A 6,379-nucleotide genomic window follows, 5' to 3' on the forward strand; every position below is an offset into this window, starting at 1 on the left:
AGCATCACTGAGGATGCAGTCCTTGGGGAGCAGCTTCCCTGCTCATCTAAGTTTTCTTTCATCCAAAATTCAGGCCTGCCCTGTCCCAGTTAGCTGAGTAAAATCTTTAACAGAAAAGAATGGTTTTAGGTGCCTCTGGTGGTTTTGTTTTTTGGGTGTTGAGCACTGTGGAGGACCTGCTTTCCAGAGATGGCTGAGCAACTTACTTTCTGAAGAAGAAATCTCCTTACACATCCCAAGCAGAGCACCCTGAAGTTCCGGAATCTGAAACATCAGGGAATCTTTTGAAAATTGTCATAAAAAAACGCAGAACAAAAAATAACGTGAAAAATCTGTAGTTTTCATCAGATATAGTACTCGGTTCCATCTGCTATGCTACAAAAAAACCTTTTATTTTGGTATCTTGCAGCATTTAAAAATATTGAAGAAAGACAACGAACATTAGAAAGCAAAATTTTGCTTTGGTTGAGGTAGAGGTCTGCTACCTGTACTCTGCTACTCTGTCCACTGCTTCCCCTTAAAGTCAGTAGAGGAAGCTCTCCCAGCACACCAAATCTGTGTGTTTGTGTACGCTTTACAGCTATATTTATATTCTCTTAATTACTTTGTATCACATACAGTTTTAAAAACTTTTTTAGTAACAAAGCTTACTAGCTCACTTTTGTCTTTCTTTTAAAAATAAACAACTTAAAAGAAGGCAAGATCAGAGGATTAAGTAAATTAATGAGAAAGATACTTAAAAGGCTTTCAAAGTCTCCTTCTTGCAACACTAGTATGTAGATTTCTTAAATAAGTAATCATGAGTTCGCAACTCAAATTATCACCACCATATATGTTGGGGAGGTCAGGCTCAGGATGTATGAAATTTGAACCCATCTCCATACAAAGAGAGAAACCATGTTTCATTTCATTTTCTTTTTCCTTTCACTGCATTTTCCCCTCAGTAGCTGGTGATGGTATTTCTATTTCCTGATTCAATGTGGCAGGCATGCTTTGGGTTATTCAAAGAGAGGGAAGTGGTGCATCTTTATGCACAAGGTGTAGGAAACATGGGGCGACATGACACTGAGCTGTCGGGAAAGGTGGGAAGAGCTTGGTCTCCGCAGCAGCTGGCAGGTGCCCACGTGTTGCTCCACAGGCACGGAGGGATGGGGAGACAGGGAAGGGATGCTCGAGATGGAAAGAAACAGAAAACACAGATAGACACAACTGAGGCCAAGATTTGAAAGACAGACCATAAAGGCTACAGACGGATGTCTTAGCCAGGAGGCACGGAAAAGTATGAAAGGAAGAAGCAATTAGGAGTATTTGTCATAAGGAGCGTTAGGAAAGAGAACAACTTTGACAACCTAACCTGTGGCATGTAGGCAACTTGCAGCTGGCTGTCACTGAAGCCAAGGTGCAAGAGGCACCATTTTACAAGAAGACCCAACTTTTTCCCAATTAATTGACTGGAGAATACAGCACCTCTGCACTCTGCAGTGCAGCACCTCCTCTCCTTCATGCTTACTTTTTGTTGGGCGGAAATACTCCAGGTTCTCACCTCTGAGCAGAAAGTAGGTGCCCTCCAGTAGCACCCAGTGAGCACTGCACTTCACACACCAGTCACAGGGGAGTGGTGGGGCTGAGAAGTCTGCATTTCGACGTCGGACACAGGTAACTATAAATGTTCCCCTCTCAACAAACAGGACAAAGTCTAAGGCTGGATGAGAGTTAAGAGCACGCAATGTTCTTTCCCCTGATTAGCAAAGGAACCTGTGCCCCTCATCAGTGGCATCCAGACTCTGCTTCCCCCTGCAGAGTAACCCTGTCGGCTGCGTTCATCCCTGTCCTCCTTGGCAGGAGACTGACAGGGCATTTCCTCAGTCTAATTTTAGGGATCTTGCTCTTGTATCTTTGATGCCTAGAGAAGAGATCTCAGCTCACTAACCTTCTAATTTCATTTCCCCAGATAAGAACTAAAGTTGTGTGGGACAAGTCTGGGCCCAGATGATGAAGCCCAGTGCTCCAGTGTTCATGAGCAGAGTTACATATGCTCCCAGCACCTCCCCTGAATTTGTCTGTGTGAATACCCTCCACTCTGTGAATATCCAACGTCTTCAAGTTGGTGTCTTAAAGAAGTGTGGAGTAACATCCCTGTTTCAGCTGATGGAAACATCTCCCAAAGTCCTCAGGACAAGGAGGCCCAACAATTGGAGAAAACAATTTTAACAAAATTTTTAATAGCATTTAGAAGTTCAGTTATCTAAGATTTATGAGGAGGGTTTAGTCTTGGTTAAGAAAGCATAAAAAAGAAACCATGATATTCCCAAAAATATTGTTGAAAAGGTATAAAATAAGATTAATGGTGAAGTAAGTGTGTGTGTGTGGGTATGTGTATATAAGCACACTACAGAATTCTTTTATCTCATTGAAAGACATTTGATACTTATTAAAAGATTATTGCTTTAAGGCATATTTTGATTTTCTGCCTAAGACTGTGGAGAGTCTTGCTACTGAGATAATAACAAAGAAACCTTAAACATGAAAAAAAGTACCCACATGAAAGATAATATGTTCCCTATTAGTAGTGGTATCATTTTCAGTGGGATTGCTTGTCTCCAAATATAACAGAAGTTTAAAAGTAAAAGCCCATTTCCAGTAAAAAGAGACACCACACAGTAGTTTTGAACCTTTTTTTTTTTTTTTTGTATTCAGAACTGCTGGTGTGTGATATTTCATTAAGCAGTTATTGTGACTATTTACTTCAAAAATTTATTTACAGTTTCAAGATCTGTGCTAAGGAGAATACAATCAACCATCCTGCATATATCAAGACAGAGAGAGTTGGACAAATCTATTAGACATGCCCCAACAATGCTTTTAAAACTACACTTTTTTCTGCTCTTAGATGAAAGCATTTTGGGGAGCCTAAGAGCAATCATGTGCAATTTTAGAGTGATTGAAACCTTTTAGAAACTTGTATATGTATTTGATGTACTTTTATATGTATATATTTGATGTGTATGTGTTTTTACTTCGGTGTTTCTAGTCTTGGTTTACAGCGCCTTGCCTTCTGCCTTCAGACCTTGCAGAAAGCTGGAGAGTCAAGCCCAGTGCGGTAGAAGAATATTTCAGTCAATGAGATGGCACAGCTGTAAATATAAGCTCATTGCAGCTGCAAAACTGTTAGTTTAGAGGAGTAATTTAATTTTTATGGAAGATAACTAAAGACCATTTGAATTGATGTAGGTGCAGAAGTTGATAACCTTCTTTATGGGAAAGAAAAACAATTACAGCACATAAAACTAAATAAGCAGCATGGAAGCAAAAGACAATCCCAAATTTACAGACCTTTCCTAGTGTACAATGTACTGAAGTTTAAATACCACATTAATAACCTCCTGAGTAGGGAGACATTTGAAATACATGCCTGATTAGTGAAATGACACATATAATTCATTTTCCTATGAGGATGTACAAATATATTATTTACTCAGAAGCATTTGCACATTAGGATTTAGACAGATATTTTCTGTGTTTTGACCTACACCTATTTCAGCAATATCCATCACTAGAATAACTGCACTGCCTGTATGAACATGTATATACTCATTTGTACGAACATTGATGAGCACGTTACGTGGAACACATTTAGAAGGAGAAAAATAAATAAATAAATGATTTCCCCTCCCCCTCTTTTTTTTTTTTCCTCACAGAACAGAAAGGTTAAGAGATCACTGAGTGATGGAAGAAGTGCTTTGGCATTAGAGGAAGGCTGTAGATCAAGAAAATATTATTTTAACAGCAAAATAAAATCTCTTTTACATTCAGTACTTCCTTTGTTTCATTCAGGACAGTATACATTAGAAAAGGGACACAGCCCCAGGATTGTAGCAACTCAAACTCCATTAAACATGCATGGGGAAGATTTCCAGCCTGCTGTGCAGGGAGTTACATGCCCAGGCTCTGTTAACAACAGTAATTGTGCATATAATTTCCTCTGCGTTGCTCTGAAAATTCACCCTACAGACTTTAGCTTCATGTCAGGTAACTCAGTAGCCATTTATTATAGTCTGAGGGTGGAAACCAAAACTTTGAAACTGCAGAATGGAAGTGGTCACCTTTGCTCCCCTCCCTTTCCCCCACTTTTTCCAGTCTCCACGAACAGAAGGGAAGCTCCAAGGACCAGGACCCCAGAAAAAGTGGAAGTGCATCTCCAAAGGATGCAGGGTATCCTGTGTGGTGATGGCTCCCTGTCCCTGGTCTGGGCTCTGCAGATCTCATGATGGTCCCTGTTGGGGTCAGCAGATGTCTGCTTGCAGTCAGATCACCCTGGACCTTGGTTCCAGCTCTGGGGACCTTGCAGAGGCCTGGAGGGTGTAGTGCAGGTGTGGGTGGCCCATGGAGGAAAGGTAAAGCTGCAGTGTGGTGCAGCTTTAAAAACCCACAGGGCCCCAGAATGTGGGAGAGCTGGCAGCTCCCACATGGTAGGAACAAATAAACTCGCCTAAAGTGATGGACTGGAGGTGCTTCAATAGTGGCTCTGAATCAGGCTATTAAATCACAAGTGTCTGACCCCAGAAAAGGGGTTGATGCTGAAGTCCTCACCAGGACAAAAGGTGCAAGTGAAGCTCTGAGAAGAAAAGTTTGCAGTAGGAAACTCAGCTGAAAGCACCCCAATACCAGGCACAACTGTGAGGCATGCCAAGCACCCGGCGCTGCCCTGGAAAACTCAGAGTTTTATGGGGTCAGACCAAAGAACAAAACTTTCTGTCCTGGAAAAGCAGTAAAATGCCAAGCTGCCTTCCCTGGTAGACAAGCAATTAAAAGTTTGGCTCTATCTGCTTACAAAAGAGCAAAAGCAGAAAGTAAAATGGAAGCTAGATCTAAGACACTGCAGGGCAAGCCATGAAGGTAATTTGCTGTAGGAGACCACTGGGCTCCAGAAGATCTTTCAGTGAATTATGTTGAAAAAGATCATGCCCTGTCTAGTCCTCTGAACTTGGATACTAATTAAAAAAGTATACAAACTAGTCATCCACATAAGTACGTACACACTCAAGCATCCAAACCACCAGCCTGACTATGAAGCTGAAGAATTCCACCTTGTCCACCATGCTTCTCACCAAATCACTCCCTCAGCCGCTCTCAGCACCAGGAGGAAAGGACAAGAGGAAAAAGCAGAACAAAATCAAGATGTTCTTGGCACAGTGTGCCCACAAGGTTAGGCAGTGATGCACTAATGAATAAGGTTCTCCAGGGAACAATCCCACATCAGTAGGTGGAACAGCTAATCTAATAGTTTTCTTCCATATCTAAATTCTATAAAGGTGTAACTTGCAGCAGGGAGCATGTGATCACTCTTTGAATAAGCAGTGGGAGGGGAAAGGATATGTTTAATGGCCAAAATTAGTTTCCTTACACTGGTTTCCTGAGCTATTGTGTAGAATATGCAGCCTAAGAGTAGTGTGAGATTTTTTTCTTTTTTCTTTTTCTGATTTTTGATTTTGAATGGGTAGACATCAAATACACCCATCCCCCAGACACAAGAAAATTCTCGCCGCATGCTTCTGTCCTCCAGACTTACACAGCATTTTATTGTATGGAACACATCAAAAGGGTTTGGTTCCCTTGTAAAAGTTTTACAGGAAAATCACTGAAGAGCACTGTAACTTTTTTTTTTTTCAAATTCAAAACTAGAACCAATATTCTGGATTCCCACACTTTGGTGTGGACTCAGAGAGAGCTGTGCTTTTCTGTACTGTAGAGCAGAAATACAGACCCTGTATAATTAGAATTGCAGTCATGGCCTGTGGGATCTAGTGATTTGGACATATTTTATTTAACCAGCTTAGTAAAAGGTAATATTCAGCAGCTGTGATCTATAGCAGAATTACAATTTTCAGGGTCAAGGAGGGATTTTGATATTAGGAGGTTGGGCAGAATTGCTGTAAAATCTCATGAGCTGTCGTTAAAAATAAATGAGAAAATAGGTTATCCAAGAGTCATTGTAAGGGAAAAATCAATAGGCAGTGTCTATTCACTTGGGCTATCAAAATCCTTGAAATTTGAACAAAAGTTTCACGTTTAGTGTGCTGTAGGTTTTGAAATGTAAGTGGTGAATGCTCTGTGGGTACAAATTCATTGTGCTGTGCATTCAAACAAGGAGAAATCCTTCTGAAGTTCTGGAGTTCTCTATTAAGACAGTACAGTTCCTTCGTCACTAAGGCAGACATGTAAAACCGTTGCCAGCAAAACTTCAGAAGCAATTTTAGCGAACTGATGACAAACTCTCTCTTGGAAATATATCGCATTTCCTTATCTCACCTTCCTCCTCTGGGGTTCCCTCCCACCTCTGGTTCTCAGTGGATGCAGGAAGGGGCTGCAGCCCTGGAGC

The sequence above is a fragment of the Lepidothrix coronata genome, unplaced genomic scaffold (assembly GCF_001604755.1).
Source record: "Lepidothrix coronata isolate B3197 unplaced genomic scaffold, Lepidothrix_coronata-1.0 Scaffold8, whole genome shotgun sequence".
NCBI lineage: Eukaryota > Metazoa > Chordata > Aves > Passeriformes > Pipridae > Lepidothrix > Lepidothrix coronata.